This window comes from Accipiter gentilis, chromosome 5 (assembly GCF_929443795.1).
Source record: "Accipiter gentilis chromosome 5, bAccGen1.1, whole genome shotgun sequence".
Classification (NCBI taxonomy): Eukaryota; Metazoa; Chordata; class Aves; order Accipitriformes; family Accipitridae; genus Astur; species Astur gentilis.
In genome coordinates this window covers 38,517,213-38,531,723 of record NC_064884.1, presented here as the reverse complement: position 1 = coordinate 38,531,723, position 14,511 = coordinate 38,517,213, and the positions used below count along the sequence as shown (strand labels likewise).

Here is a 14,511-nt window from a genome sequence, read left to right as displayed (position 1 = left end):
CCCCAGGACAGCCTTTGCTGGTGCTGCCGGGGGGGCCAGTCCAGGGCCAGGCCACAGGCCCCCTCCCTAGGGACCCCTGCTCCCGCCTCGCTCCCAACCTGCAGGCTGACAGAGAGAACCATCAGCACCTCTTTTCAAAAGCAATTCTTCCCGGCAGCGGTTTGCTGAGGACACGGTGGAGCGAGATCCACCGACTCGTATCAGCGTGTGATGGATGTGGGACTACGTCGTCACCTCAGCTCCACGGTGCCACTAGCACCGGCCTCCGTGGGGTAAAATACGCACATGGTGTTCTGTGCACACAAAAAAAAAAAGACAATCCCCAGCTGCTCTTCAATGAGACATCTGCAAAAATTACCTGGGGTGGTGAGGGTTGCCACTGCCCGATCTCTGCTTTCATAATTCTGGCGTTAACAGGTCTGAAACAATGAACCAGCAACCCATCCAAAGAGTGGTTTGGATGGTGGAGGAGACCACGGGCAGACGTCCCGGAGTCAGAGGAGAGGATCTCGGTGGAAGCGTGCAGTCGGATGCTCACCGGCGCAGGGGACAGGGAGCGCCCATGGCGCAGCGGATCCCCCTCTAACAGAGGCAGGGAAACGACGGCACATTGGAGGACGGCTGCGGGGGTGGTGCAGGAGCTGGGCTGGAGCCACAAAGCCCTGATCTGGGTTTCCTCCAGGTCTTGGCTTTGAGGCCAGTTTCTCTGGAAATCAGCATTTTAAGAGCTAGACTCAGTCACTTGCTGATCTGGATGCTGGTACCTACGCGGGGCGTAGTCCTGGTACCGGGGTGTTACAGCCGTGCAGCCTTATGGCCAAACTAAGTCTCCCTTCATTAAATTTTTGGTAAAAGTGCTTTTATCACTTCCAGAGACAGGGATCTCCAGTTTCTCCAGCAAGCCCCAAGAAGGAGCGGTAGGCCCTGTGCCGGCTATCTCCTTGGCAAAAGTTGGCTTATGCCTTCGGCAAGAACTGGCAGCGAAGAGGTTAAGAATCAGTGAGCCTAAAAGGGTGGTTTTGGAGGGGTGGGTTTGGGGCAACCTGAGTTAAGGAAGCAGCCTTAACAATATAAGAAAAGGAAGTGCTGGTCCTCGGTTTGTTTGTTTATTGTTTCAGCGGTTTGTACTGTGTGTCTCATGTGCTATCTTCATTCCTCAGTCTCCCAGCCGGTTAATTAACCGGGGGAAGCGGAGCTTCCTGCCAGCGACCTCCTGGGTCCCTTCCCATTGTTCCCTGCGCTGACACACAGCGCTGGAGACGGCAGAAAGGGCCACTTGTGTCTCAGCCGGTGAGAAACACTCCAGAGACCGCAGTTAGTTAATAAAACAGATGGGTTTATTGGCATCGGCAAATTTCGACACTAGTGATGCGTTTAATAGGGTTCATCTGAAGAAAATCCCAATAAAAAATAAAACAAGGAGTTTGGGGGCAGGGTGATAAATATAGGAGAGACAAGAAGATGATCCATACCTCCGGCAGCTCTGGCAGCTCTGCCACATCTCCACAGCCTTCGGGGCTCAGCAACATGGTTGCTCAACAACTCTTTCTCTGCGAGGATTCATTAGTCAGCACAAGAAGAGATCCCTACCTCTAAAAGTCAGGCTCAGCTGGCCTAAATCTCATTCAATCCCTGTGCCAAGCGAGGTCTTTAAGTTCCCTTATGAATGCTCCTCAAAGGCCTGGTGCTCTCCTTTCACTTGGTACAGGGGCTTACATGGAAATGAGGATGATTTCAAGCCCCTAATGGTGTAAAAACCTTTTTTTCCAAAGCCCCAGTGCCCTACATGCCATCAAAGTTTCTTTTCTGTGCTTCTGTAACAATCAGGCAGCAGCACCTTATAGAAGGAGTGTGCTTCTCTCAAATGCTGTACGGATACTTCAATATTTATTTTTTTTTAAAAAGAACACTTTGTACAATCCCTAAGCAGGGCCTGAAGCAATGCAAACAATAACAAACAGCAATGGGCTTAAGCTGTAGAGCTGGGATCCAGATGTGCATCTCAACTTGAGGAAAGTTTGAGGGTGCTTAAGCCGGGCGTGGGTTAATCTCCCTGGAAAACTGAAAATTAAGAGGAAGAAAAGGAAAAAAACTTAAGCAGAACATAGTTAACAAAACATAGAGGGGCAAGTCTGCATATCTGTGTCTTTGATAACTCCAGTTTTTTGAAAGATGTGACCCCACCACGTGAGAAGTCAGGAACTGTGATTAGCCAAGAATAAAAGGATTTTTGCTCACTGACATTGGTAAAGGTAAAGCAATCCGTTTTGAAGAACTGCTTTAAAGCACGTATTGCCACTTCAGTTATACAGGTCTCAAGGGAAAGTGGGCTTTGCTCTAAGTCACATAGTTCTGTTCACTTTCTCTGTGTGTTTCTACTTTCACACGAGCACTGTCCTATGTAACTCCAGTCACAGTATGCATTTTAGAAATTGTGCCACATTTGCGCCACTCTGAAGGCATTTGGGGGTCAAAATTCACTCATCTAAAGTTTTAGAGGAAAAGCAAAACACAGACCCTGGGTTTTCTCTTCAGAGGGAGACACCATTTCCAGGGACAAGCTGGTTCCTCCCCTTGGGGACAGGACACGGCCAGAGGAGCGCTGTCATCACTGCAAGTTTTCTTTCATGCGGAAATATTATTTGCACATGCCACATCCAAATGACAAGAGGACTGGCAATCGATCCTGCTTTAAATAGCTAATTTTCTAATGCAGGGAGGAGCGTTTTCGTGGCCATTTCCGTAACAAGATGTTCTACTCACTTCTGGCCCAGCGGCACAGCATCTTGATCTTCCCTTCCCTTCCCTTCCCTGCCTGCCTTCTGTCAACAAACATGTAAGAAAAGAATTTCACCCTGTCAGGAATTTTAGGCTTTTGAAACAGAGCTCACACACTTGACACTACCCAGCCTCATGACAGAGCTGAGCTGTTGCCCAGATGGGAGGTCAGTCATGATTTTTTACAGATGCTTTGGATCAAATCATAGTGCTTAAAAGAAAAAAAAAAAAAAAAAAAAAAAGAGAGAGAAAATAATCTCCAGACGTTTCAGAGCCATGATAAATAATTTAGAGAGTGGTTAGACAAATCATGTGAAAGAGCTCTAAGACTGGATCTTTCGGCTTCCTGATAGGGATACATTTAAATTAAACAGCCAGTAAATAATGAGCCAAAGACCGTCATGCCACTGGATAACAAAAGCATTTAAAGAGCTGGATTGAAAAGATGAGTGGATATTGAGTGCCTGCCGTCATTTCCCTCTTCCGTCTTTTGGTGATGAGAAAGAAAAGGGAAAATAGTAAAGAATGAGCAGGGTCCTGGCATTGTTCGTCTCCTCTTTCCTGGTGAAGAAGTCATCAGAGATGAAGAAGCAGAAGGAAAGCAGAAATTATTCATTCCCACCAGGAGAAAATGGGAATAAAACAGTCACAAAGGCAGGATAAAAGTGTCTGCCTTGGGGAATGCAAAGCTGGTCTGTCAGAGTAAAACCTGCAAGAGCAGAGGGACAGCAGAGGAATGCCCGCCCCCCCCCCCCTAAATTATGTATTTTTGCCTTGCTTCTGTTAGTTTGCATTATTTAATATCTTAAATAATTACAAAAATCCCTGACACCAACTCTTTCAAATGTATTGTGGCAACTGAACAACTTAAAGAGCTGTTTCTCCTGCAAAGTTCCTCTGGGGCAGAAATTAATGTACTGCCACTTTCCAAATATTCCCAAGTCCAGACTGGAGGGAGAAGCGGCTACTCATTTTGTGAAGGACTAAGGAAAGGGGAGCACTGATTTATGCAGAGTGAATAAAAAGCTGAAAGTGACCTGGATACAATGGATGGGAAGGCAAATTGACAAACACTCTCAACTCAGTATCACCTAGCTTGGCAAAATCCCTAATACAATTTGAACCTAAGGACCGTGTATCAGAGCCTGTATGCTTTTGAAGGTGTACAGGCAGCCAGCTGGCAGAGCAGTGGATTCCCCACCCTCTTTTAGGGATGACAGAAGACAGTCCGCTTCTTGAGGGAAACATTTCTACTATGCACCATGGAGCAAGCCTCCGGCTAAAATCAGTGGGAACTGTGCATGATTAAGGACACTGGATCAGGCTCCACATCTGAGAAGTTACCTGCTGCTGCTGCAAAGGCGAAGAGTAGGTGCTGCTCACTAACCAGGCAAAACTCTCTATTTAAAAGCTAACGAGAGATGGCTGAACACAAGGGCTCATGCTTGGGACACCAGCTGCTTCCTGATGACTGCAGCTAATTTTGGCAGTGGGGCAGGAGTGCGGTGCCTATGCAATTTGAGGCAGGATATAGATTATAAACATTGTTTCCCTGAGATCTTGCTGTGCATTGCTCAAAATTGTTTTCAAAGGCGGCTCAAATTAACCCTCCACCCACTCTCCACTGAGGTTAGATGCAGTGATGTTTAACATAAAGACAACAAACAGCCTTTGGACTGCAGACCAGGGCCCAGACTCCTTCTCTCCCTTCCTCCAAGACTTCTTCCTTAACAATACAACTACGCCAGGGCCTTTCCCAAGCCAAAGTACAATAACTATGCTTTTATAATGCCCATTGGCGGTGTATGTGTGCCACCCAGGACGGAGCCTGGTTAATTAAGAAATTCTCTCGGACTGCCTGTTGCACCAGGTAAGCAGCCAGCAAATAAAGAAAAGCAATGTCTCCATTCAACCCCTGCCAGCTCACGTGCTCCCAACTTTGATTGCTGGTGATTGCTTTGGGGCGACGAAGGGAACATAGCAGATCTCTGCCAATGGCAGGTCTAAGTTATTTGCAGACAGAAAGCTGCACTTTTTCTTCTTCAATTACAAGTAGTAACACAAGCAACAGCTAAAGCAGCCAAGCCTTGTTTCCCGTGAGCAGTGTCCCCAGCTGAGCTCCCATGTGGGGTCTCTAGCAAAGGGTGAACTTGCAGCCTGGCCTCCTCCAGGCTGCAAGTTCAGGAAGCAGGAGAAAGAGCTTGCACTGACGATTTCCTCAGATCCTGTAGGATTTACTGTCCGTAAGCACTGTACCTCTCTGCCTCACCAGGCTGAAATCAGCTCATGGGGACAGCTTGGAAGGGGTCTGACACATCTACCCACACACGAACATGGAGCAATCACACAAGCCTTGTTTCGGAGGAAACCGGGTCTGCATTCAGACAACCTTCTTGCCGAGATTAATTTCAAGACTAGAGGATTCAAGCCTTTGGCAAGAACTAAAGAGGACAGAAAAACCTCAGCACCTTTCATTAGCAGCTGTCCTCCCAGTGGTGCTTTACTTAGGAAGTTACACTCAGTTTACGGACAGGGAAACTGAGGCATGGCTTTTCCGAGTTACTTGTCAAACATCGGTCACAACCCAAAATAAAACCACCGCAAGCATGCTCCTGCTCCAGGGTTATGAGGCACAGCTTACCGGCAGGGTGAAGGTCTCCCTTGCCAGCCGTCAGACCATGGCATGGAGTGATGATGGCACAGGGCACCGGTGCACAGGGGCTGTCGGTGGGAAGCCTTCTGCTCAGGCAACCTCCCTCCTCTGACCAGATGAGCGGCGTGGCCTGTGAGAGCTCTGAAACAATTGTTTTTGTAGTGCCAGAGTTAGTTATGTCTGAAAAGGTACCTGCGAGCACGGCGAGGATGTCATTAGGCTGCTGGCTGGGCACTGGAAGATGGATGTGTTGTTCACTTTCGTGCAGGCAGTTAACAGTGCAGCTATTTGGTTACATGAATTTACAAGCTTAGCTGCCGAATAAAGGAGACCACAGGTTAACAGCAAGGGGTGAAGGTACTTGTAAAGGTGCAAGCTGAGCCCTGAACCAAGGCGATTGCCGCTCACTGGGAGCTCCTGAAGCCCATTAGTGCCAGAGCAAGGAGCTGTCAAGATCCACAGATGAGCAGTTAAGTTTGCAAGCTCAGAGGTGACCACGTGCAGGGAAGGGAATTTGCTTTGCTCTCGCATAGTCTTTCCCTCTTCGCTCTCCCTCACCAAACAGGCACTGGCAAACCAGCCCCGAGCTTCCTCCGGCAGGGACAAGGGACTCCCAGCCCATCTTCCCCCAAAAACCACCCTCCTACCTCCACCCCTGCACCTCCCCACTGGGCAGGCAGCGTGCCCACACTCACCAGCACCTCTCGGGAGCCCTCTCGCCAGAAATTACTGCTGATCCCCGACCCGCACCAAGCCCTCAGTCGTGCAGAACCGCTGCACGCTTTGGAAAGCAACCAAAAATAGTTTTCCCTAATAGGCATCTTGCTTCCTCACGCTGTCCTCTCCCCCAAAATAAATAAAGATACTTCAAGGTGTCAGACAAGCCGTCGCACTTTAATTTCTCCCTTTGGCAAGCCTAGCCACTAATTCAGTCTTGTTATGGTTTTCCCACTAGGGACAAAATATATACTGAGCTTTGAAAACCCATTGTGTAGCAGCAATCGTTGCTGTAAGCCAGTGGCTGTTTTGCTTTGTTCAGCACTGTGTGCTTGTGTCTCCTGTGAGATATTGTTTTGTTAAGGCGTGCTATTGATTAACAGGGAGAGGAATTGAATTCCAAATGGGAGTAGCTGAAACGTTCCAAAATGCTGCATAAAAAATGCGAACGTTTAAAATCATCTTAAAGACAGGTAGCTCTCCTAAACCAGACCCATTTTTCCCTCAGGCCGTACCCACCGCAGTATCTTACCTTAGGGCAGTCTTGCAGGTCAGGCTCAGGATCAGGGCCGCATCCTCGCCCACAGCTTTGGGGTTGATGGACATTGCTGAGCAATCCGGGGGCTGCGCCGGGGGCGACATCAGGCTCTGGGGCATTCTATAGGGAACAGCTCCGGGCATTTGTCCTGTCTCCTAATGCTGCCTCAGCAGCACCACAGTCCCCGGTGTGGATACGGTAATAAGTAAATAGGCATAAATGCATCCCAGTCTCCTACAGCTTCATCTTCTACCCTATACAAAGAGATTGATCATTCCCTGGTTGAGCATCAGACAGGTTATCTTCATCTACAGCAGAGGATTTTTTGTCGCCATAACTACCGAGCTGCACCAGGGTAACAGGATGGGATGCTCCAGCAGAGCAGCCGGCGCTGAGCGCTGCCGTCCTGGGGCAGGGGCTGAGCCCACCCGGCCGCCGCCTCGCCACAAGCGGCAGGGAGGGAGGGCAGGGGTCCCATGGGGTGCCAGGCGACAGCCCCCGGGTCAGACCTGCTCTTCTGCATCACCGGCACCACACAGCACGCACCCACGGCTGAGCCACGGGCGATCGCCCCGACACGTCTTGGCCCCTCTCGGTGGCACCGGTGGACTCTGAGCTGCGGCACCGGGAGGCTCGTGGCGGTTTCACAGTCTCCTGCTCCAGACGCTGGCCCATGTATTGTTTTAGCCATGTTGTGCAGAAACCCACAGGAATGGGGAGATGCTGTGACACTGGTTTTCATCTGTCTGGGCAAAATTTATTTCACGGACCTTTGAAGTAATTTGGCGGGGAGGAACTGAAGAGAGAAGGGATAGATTTCTAAATCCTCTTCAACCAGTGCAGCATTTGCACTAGAATAATAACTGCAGGGTTGCAATCTCCTTTGTGCAACCTGCTAGGGGTACTGGATCTACCATCTGGGAAAACCTCGTGTCGTTTAATAAGAGGGCGATGCAAGACTGTACTGTAGGAGTTAGCCAGAGAGATTTTGATAGGGAATGGTATAACTCCTCTAGGATCTTCTGACCATCCCGTAGAAATAATAGAGAAGAATGGAACCCATATCAGGTTTGCTGTAGGATTTAATAGAAAACAGAGGTTTTCATAAGAGCTGATAAGAGGTTTTCATATGCAGCCTGTTGCTGACAGTCTTCAATCACAAAAAGTCTACTTGTGCCACTGTGCTGGAGACAACTTACCAAAAGACACAACGGCAGAGGCAGACAGGAGGACCCAGGTCCCCCTTCCTGCCTGCTGCTGGAGGAATGGCCACAAATAAATGCAACTGAAAAGCACAAGGGACCACAGCTTGCGCCCCCACCACTGATTCCCATCCACTTTACCTTAGAGCCCATTAGCCTTTGTCTTCAAGAGTTTCAGCTCATTTTGCACGTTACCACGTCAACATTTAAGTACGAATGATAGTGGTAGCACATCTGTAAGAACTCATCTTGGGCTCAAGAGTTCTCAATAGCCGCTAAGCCCAGAATTAAAATCCCTATTAGAGGAATATGGAGCTAAAATACTGCCATAAAGCAGGTGGTCTGGAGGATGCGCTTCCTGAGGTGAGATCCTGGCAGTGCTCTTGCCATGAGCAACACCTTCCCAAGCTAGCTGTGCTCAGCCACACAGCTCTCCCAGAGCAGCCGCTTCTGAAAGACACAAACTCTGCGTGCTGAATAGCGCTACTGTACTCAAAGTCTTACATTTCAGCGTCAAATAGAAACGCACCCTGCAAAAATAGAGTAGTGGTTACAAAATACGGGCACATTTGTTTGAAACGTTGTTATCGGAGACATTTCTGGAAAAGGGAGCTTGGCAGGGACAGTCTTGCGTTTCAGCTGAAGGAGCACCGGCAGCAATGCACCCCACCGCGATGTGCGGCAGTGTTTGTGGAAATAAGGGTACAGGGTGGATCAAGAGCGTACGCAGATTACAGCAGCCTCCGCCCGTGTATACATCCCTGGCCCTGGCCCAGGTTGTCACGTAACCCTGTGCTGGACAGTGATCAAAGGCTTCAGCGTGAGCTGAGAAAGTCGCAGAGGGAGGAGGGGGAGCCGCGATCCCCAGCCTCCAGCCCGCTCTTTGTTCGGTTCGCTCACGAGTTTCCCAGTTGTGTTTGAACTCTTGTCTCACACTCGCCGGCGCTCAGCCGCTGCTGGTGTTTTCAGGAAGATGAGCAATCAACCTTGACTTCACATTAACTTCTTCTGAATTACATTTGAGTCCTTTCTAGAAAAGCATTTTAAAGCTCTTTGTTCAAGAGAGGGTGTAGACAGGAGGGGAAAAAAAAAGAGACTGCAAACATGGGGGAGGGAATTAGATTTAAAAGAGCCCTTTGGAGTTATTTCAATTAATCTGGGTACCGGAGACCTCTGGAGAAAGGCTCCTCTTAGAGCTACTGAAGTAGAACAGAGCATTTCAGGGTCTCACTTTCACATTGAAATAACAGCAGCACAGCAAAAGCGCTTTTCCTCCCGATTCATTTATCTTCACAAATGCATAGGGCTGCACTCTATGCCACAGCTCTCAGCAGCAGCTTACCTCTGACATGTTTTATAGAAGCGCGTTCCTGTGCCCTGGCAGAGGGGACAGATGTAGGCGCAGTGCTGTTTTGAACCCTCAGACACGGCGGTTCGAGAAACAGAAACAAACGTTTAATCCTGGTGCTAGTGAAAGAGAGGCCTGCTGGTCATTCCTTACTTTGCTGGTTGTTGATGCTAGTGGCGTGGTCAACGCTTTGAAGCACGGAGTATGAAATAGCTAGTTAGAGGATCCATTTGTATTAGCAGAGCTTTTGTAAGGTGCTTTCTTGATGAAGCAAGGCTGCTTGCCCTGCTGCAGGAGCACTGTGTTTGTTTTCAGTATTTCCATACGTTAAAAAAAAACAAACCAACCAACCAACCAAAAAAAAAAAAACAACCCCAAATCCAAAAAAACCTAAAAGGTGATAGGAAAAATCCTTGCCTAAAGGTCTTACACTTGCATCAGTGGCAGAACTAAGAAAGTCTGATGCAGGCTACCTCTCAACTATACATTTCCAGGCTTTCATCAATCTTAATAACACCAAGAATCTCCCTTAAAACCATCCGGCCAAGACCCAGAGGAACTCACTGACTGCTTTGCTTGAGAAGACTCTTGCCATTTCTGTCTCAGGTAGGTCAATCATTTTAGCAGGAGAAGCTGTGACTGTGTACATTGGCCTAAGTATGTACAGCAATATTTATTTACAAGAGAAATGTGAAGCAGAGCAGTAAGAGGAGCAAGGCTGGCTGGGCTGCACAACGTATTGTAGAGGAGGTTGTAAACGTAAGGTGCCTGGGCCTATCTATTTTTCTTGCAAGCTAACAGGCCAGGTTTCTCAAGCAGAAGTCCCTAATTGACAAGAGTATTTCCTGAAGGTTGGAAACAGATTGACGGCTGACACGGAATAAAAGCCCATTTCCTTTTGGTTCACGGGGGTTCGGCACTGTTGCTGATACCACAAATGTCTGAGCCCAGTATCAGCGCGTACGTAGCAGAGCGAATATTTGTTGGAAACAGAGCCTAAATTATTCATGAAGGCTTTACAGTCGTGAATCCTTTAATTCCTTTATGTCTCCAGTACAAAAGAAAACACCAATGTTCCCTACTTAAAGATATTGTAAAGCAAAATTGGCCAGCAAAGCTTGACAGGTGAAACAAAAAAAAAATATTAATTGTTAAGCATCAGTTACTGTACCTCCCCTGCTGAAATTAATAGAGCTACCACTTGAAACAAAAGCTGAGACAGAGCTCTCAAGGAAGCAGTGGACAAGCTTGTTTGCAGGTTGGTTGCAATCATCCATTCCAGCAATATTTGCATCTTCCTCCAAATAGTGTGACTACAGACAGGATTCAAGGCCAGATGGGCTACAAGTTGGGTCCAGGTACTTGGCAATTCCCATCAATGTACATTTGTTTCCCAGCTATTCCTTCCAGAAGAGGGAATCTGAGATAAATGCTTGTTGCCACTAGAAAAAGGAAAATAGACCTGAGTTCTATAAACTGCTGTTCAGACTCCAAGTTCAGTATCAAAGTACTTTATAATTACTAGTCAAGTGCAGGTCCTGTGGCCCATGACTTTTCAGCAGGAGCTCACAGATACCATTAAATTTTAGAACGAGCTTTCTCATGGGCAGGAAAATTCACTGATGGGCTGCTGGAGTCATCCTTCATCTTCTCAAAGGGTGCTGTGGGAGCTTTCAGCTGGACAATATCTCTCTACACAGAGCAGAGAAATCCTAGTTTGGACAGAAATGCCTTCCACCTGAAAACCTCCATCTTGGCTTACTTCAGAAGGCAATGGGCTACAGCAGGAAAATAAGTCCTTTGTCAAGAGCAACGTCCAGGTCTTTCAACCAGGGCTGCAACTTACTGCTGATTTTCACACATTACTTCTCATTCTTGTGTATGGAAGATCCTTCCTCTGTTCCCAAAGGGGAACTGGCTGCCAGGCGCAGGAGGAACACCAAAATGCACTGTATGCAAAGTTGCCCAGTACGCAGAGGAAACAAAGGGAAGATGGAAAAAATGTCTCCCCTGACAAGTAATTTTACATGTTACTTGCAACAATGGGGAGTAAACAACATTTGGGCAGAAAGGTGATTTTTCAAGCTGACAGAACTGCTTCCAAGCGCAGTGCCTAGCGGAGCCCCAGTCCAAGTGCGCAGCAAGCGCTCGCAAGGCCCTTTTTTACTTACAGCAGAATAGATGGGGCCAGACAGTCTGGCAGCCTCACAAAGGCACAATGAGCAGGAGCCCTCTCTCCCCGTACGCATATAAACACACGCACTCTACAATCTTTCACAGCAACGCGCCAAAGCAAACACCAAATCGACTGTAGTATTTCAGAGAGATGGCCAAAGCTCACAGATATTTTCCATGCGATCCCCTGGAACAATCCAGTGCTTTCATTAGCACAAAGGTGGAAATATGCATAGTGGAGAAAAAAAGAGATTAGTTTTAGAAAGGAACATAAACAGAAGCGGGTCTCGGTTTGGCCGGGATTCATTCTGATCCCAGCAGAAGTAAGGCCAAGGTTGGGCACTAGGGTGCAGGATCAGGCCCACCTCACACAAAAATCCTGTCCTCCTTGGCACAAACAGATTTTCTTGAAAGTGAGTCATGCATTCACATCCTTCTGCTCTGGTTATAAAATAGCAACGAGGTTGAGGCGGTCAAATAGAGGACAGCAGCCAGGCTAGCTGGTCTTAGCGCAGCCATTGTAAAACAGCAGCAGGACCTGAAAAGCTGCAAGGTCCCATCCTGAACTGCTCAGGAGACACTGATCATCTCGTCGGCCTACAATGAATGTCAGTGCCCAGCAGCAATGCACGATGGGGCCAATAAACAAACGGTTAGATTGCAACCCAAAAGATGGCAAAACAGCATAAGTGAAGTATGGTGCACCGGTTGGGTTTCATCATTCTTTGCAGTCTATTTTTGCCACAGAAAAACTTGGCTTGAAGTCTCATTTCATAAACGGTCATCTTCAGCTGGTGATCTGTGGAACCATGGAGTTGGGTGCTTTTCCAGGGGGCTCTTAAAAACTGAGTGTAAAGCCACAGTCTGAAAAGTGCCTCTTTGAAACCGTGCACCAGCTAGAAGCACTCCCTGCTGTTAGTTCCTACTCTTGCACTATGCCTCAGTTGCATCAAGATGAATTTTCATGGAACCGTGGGACGAATCAACTTAAAAACAGGTAAAACCAAACAAACAGAAAAGGATAACTTTTAACCTGAACTGGGTCCCCTGATGATTTGCCATGTAGCCATAGCAGACCTTTGCTGGCACCACTGAGTTAACAACACAGGATTGCAAGGGAAATGCTCCTCAAATTGCATCCTAAGGGAAACAAGGCTCTTGTCAGTAGACTGCTGTGGTCCACTTTCCAATGGGAAATGTCTGTCAGCTAGGTCTGTAGTTTCAACTGTCCAACCTGTTCAGCACACTGAAACTAGTAATACTGAAGCTAAATCAAGGACTTGAGCTGCTGTTAGGTTTCCCCACAGCTATCTCTTCTCCAGGCTGAACAGGCCCAGGTTCCACAGCCTCCCCTCACAGAGCAAGTGTTCCAGCCTAGCCATCCCTGGAGGACCTCAAGATTTCCCAACTGAAATTTTATTTACTGGTCTAAATTCTCACTTGAAAACCTGCATTCACAAGACTCACAAGACTCTCATACCATTATAAAGTGAAACTCAGGATAAGTTTCCCAGAAGACTTGTGACTTTCATGTGAAACCACTATAAAGAAGATTTAATGGTTCTTGCAATAGGAATCTTATGCAACAAAGATAACTGCACGAGGCTCAGCCTCCAGCACACTAGGGCCATGCATAGGGTTTCACATGAAGGTCATGAGAAGCTTCAAATGTTTTCAGGTTTCAAAAGAAATATCATAATAGAGAAACAAAAGCCAGGACATCTTCCATTTGCCTGCTAACTGAAAGGGATCTGACTTGCATGTGTGGGATTCATTTAGCAAAAGTAAAGATTGCAACAGCATATCTTTGGAGATCCCTCCACACAGCGTGGACCACGCTTGAAGGCAGGAGTGAAAACAAGACAGAGAAACAGAAGATGGCAAGAGGCCTGCCCTTCCACCCCTGCTTTTCCAAAATTAGTTCAAAGAGTTAACTCAAAGGAGTTCATCTCCACCAACAGCTGGCAATTCAGGCTGACCAGCAACTGGAGGTGCAAGTCACCTCCTCCCAAAAAGAAATAAAATACAGAAAAGCAATGTCAATTTTAAATTAATATAGGTAGAAAAGCACAACTTATCAGTTCTTAATGCCATTCTACTTTATCTATGCCTAATGCCCTAACTAATTTATCACTATGTAAGATCCATTTACTTTTGGTGTTTCTCCCCAGGTGAATAATAAAGATCAAATGAGTCATTTAACTTTTATTTTTTACTTTCTGATTTTGAGAGACAATTCAACTATGGCCCACAGAAGTTCATATTTCTCTATATTCAGTGGAGAAAGACTGAAGAAACCAGTGAGGGGACTGACGCAAGACACCCTCGGCAAAATTTAGCCTTTGCAAATGCTATCCTCTCCAGGCTTAAGTGCTCTATAACTTCTTTGTTGAAAATACAGCAAGGGCAAGGCTTAATAAACTTATCTATTAATTTGCCTATTAATTTATTAGTTTTTGTTTAATAAACTTAGTTTATTTTCATATTACATTTTCTTGGGGGAAAAGTCCTACTCTGTTCATAGACTTTCCATTTTTATATTTTAAATGCAACGTAAGATAAATTTTAAACCTAAGATTATTTCATGCAGCTCCTTAGTTTTCAGAAATCCTTCTTATATCCGTATCTTCAAATTACATGACACGTGTTGCTTATAAGCTATGTAATAAGTACAGATCACTGAACACCTGAAAAAGGAAGAAATAAACTCAGAAAAGCCCGTATCTAAAAGTAATATATGGAATTCTGGTTAATCCCTCTCAAAAAGCATGCAGCAAAATGAGGAAGGGGACAGATGCAGAGATGACAAGGATAGTCAGAGGAATGGGTCAGCTTCACAGAAGGAGAGACTAAATAAGCCTTGGAAAAGAAGGAGACAACCAAGCAGGGCGAGACAGACATCTCTATGTTTATGAAATAGAAAAGATGAATAGCTAACCCTTATCCATTGCTTTTCTTAACACAAGAGTAAGAAGGTACTAAAAGAAATCATCAGGCAGAAAGTTGAAAAACAAGAACAAAAAAGTACTATTTTACAAAGCCATGTGATAGCACTGTGCGACGCAGCACCACAGGATGCTGTGAAGCCCAAGACTGTCCA

At 46.7% G+C, this 14,511-nt stretch overlaps 1 long non-coding RNA gene across 1 annotated transcript in view; it reads right to left on the bottom strand.

The window, feature by feature from the left end:
• Positions 1-1,378: 1,378 nt before the first annotated feature.
• Positions 1,379-14,511, bottom strand: part of LOC126038771 (uncharacterized) — a 54,293-nt gene continuing 41,160 nt past the window's right edge. The window contains exons 9-11 of the long non-coding RNA XR_007506080.1: positions 6,681-10,678; positions 5,420-5,572; positions 1,379-2,061 (exon numbers count right to left, since the gene is read on the bottom strand). This is a non-coding gene — a long non-coding RNA (uncharacterized LOC126038771). The remainder of the gene's footprint in view (positions 2,062-5,419; positions 5,573-6,680; positions 10,679-14,511) is intronic.